Below are 2,352 nucleotides of genomic sequence, written 5' to 3' on the forward strand. Positions count from 1 at the left end.
TTATTATTATTATTATTGTTGTTGTTGTTGTTGTTGTTGTTGTTGTTGTTGTTGTTGTTGTCCTGGACCTAATAACTCTGTTGATTATAACTAGATCTATGCATCTGAGGTTTGTGCTGTCGTGCAACTTAACCCAAAAAGAGTTACCGGAAAGCCTTTGAAGCGTTCAGCATTGCAAAAGAAAGCAGGGAAAAAAGCATTTCAAATATGAAGCAGAAAAAGGAAAAGAAATCTCTTATAAGTTACAACCATACTGCACTTTTGAGGAAACTGGATGCCCAAATCTACTGTGTGTAACGCTCTTTCAAAGTTGGGACACATTGTGATTTTGCATATTGACAGGAAAGACACTATATTATTTTTTTTACGCACATGTTTATCAAAATCTTACAGCAATTTTTGTAGACAAAATACAAATCTGAAAAGCTAAAGCAAAAGACACATCTTTCACTAATCGGGAAGTTTTCACTTCCAAAGTCGTTATTCTCAAGAAACCAGGGGAAACTCAACCCACCCCAATTTCTCGAAAGAAAATGGTGAAATGGTATAGATTCAACACCCCTACCATAAGATCAGGGGTGTGGTTGAAATACAGCAGTAAGAAGGTGCCAAGCAGAAGCAGTAGAAAGGCTGCAGAAAGAGTCAGGAGCCCAGAGGAGGGGACAAATGAGGTGAGGGGGTGGGGGCAGAGAGTGGAGATGAAAGCGGAAGATATGACCTTGTCAGAGAGCTGGAAGAGAGGTGAAAGGGGAACATTTTAGAGAAGAAATAAATGTTCCGTCGCTGTCCTGTGTGCGTGTCTGTCAGTTGTACAATCGTATTGTAATTTAAGACTGCCACGTCTTCCAAACGATTGTTTGCTTGTTTTGGGGTTGTTTTTTGTGGTTTGTTTGCGTAAAGAAAAAGTTCAAGCACATCGACACAAGACACGTAGAGGTAATTTAGTGCTAAGAAATAGTAAAACAAATTGTGCAGAGAAACTAGAGAGGAAATGAAAGCAAGAGGGCATAATTATTAAGGGCCGACAAGAGGCGCCCTCTAACCAGCTGCCCTGTCAAAACGTGAAAAAAAAAATGAATAAACACATTAATTAAAATTGAACGACCGAATGAATGAATGCATAATGAATAAATGAATGAATTTAAGTGAATAAATGAATGAATTTAAGTAAATAAATGAATAAATAAATAAATAAATAGATAAAAAGATAAATAAATAAATAGATAAATAAATAAATAAAATCACAACAGTGTGGAACGTCTACAAAAATTAAAGAGGACACTCTTACACGTTTGTACAGCACACATCTCGGGTTTCCAGGAAATATGTCACTGGACACACACGTCACAGACACTGTGTTGTTGTTGTCTGTAAACTCTGGACTCCTGCACGTGAGGTTGCTAGGTTTTGCTGTTGTCGCAAAAGCGAAATAATTTTGACTTTTAAAAGACCGATAGTATGATTTTTGTGTTTATAGATCATGGTGATGATGATGATGATGATGATGAGTGTGTGTGTGTGTGTGTGTGTGTGTGTGTGTGATGATGATGATGAGGATGATGATGATGAAGATGAGAGCTACATGGAGTTTATCATGAGCATCCAATTCGATCTATTAATATTCAACTAAGATGTTGGTCTAAGCTAAGATTGTCTATCTGAAGCCGGTAATTCTAGATCTAGCTCTCAATACACAATATAAAACTCATGTAGTAAGAGTTGACCTCTGGTCTAAGTCTTAGGTTTTTATCGACGTTTTTTTGTATTGATCGGTCGGACAAATGTGTTTCTGTTTCAATTTATAAAAACTGTAAGGTCAGATTATAGATCTAGATCTAGATCTAGTCCCAAAGAATCAATTATTCAAAAAATATAATTTTGATTAATTAGTACTGAAGACATACTTGGGGATGAACACTAGATAAAAACAAACGACTAGATTCTAGTCGGCAACAATGAACAGTAATAGTGAGAGAAGACAGTTACAATGACATGTAGACCCAGCAATGACATGGACAATAACAGAGTACAGATAGGTACACACATACAGATAGGTACACATCCTGGTTAAAATAAGAACTCCAAGGTCTCTATTAGTGAGGGTCGATAATGAGTTGAGTGTGTCAAGTACATGTATGTGTGGATTCAACACCATTGACAGTTTCAACATGGGGATTGGGTGTGTGTGTGGATTCAACACTATTGACATTTTCAACATGGGAGTTGGGTGTGTGTGTGGATTCAACACCATTGACAGTTTCAACATGGGAGTTGGGTGTGTGTGTGGATTCAACACCATTGACAGTTTCAACATGGGAGTTGGGTGTGTGTGTGGATTCAACACCATTGACA

This window comes from Aplysia californica, unplaced genomic scaffold (assembly GCF_000002075.1).
Source record: "Aplysia californica isolate F4 #8 unplaced genomic scaffold, AplCal3.0 scaffold00189, whole genome shotgun sequence".
Classification (NCBI taxonomy): domain Eukaryota; kingdom Metazoa; phylum Mollusca; class Gastropoda; order Aplysiida; family Aplysiidae; genus Aplysia; species Aplysia californica.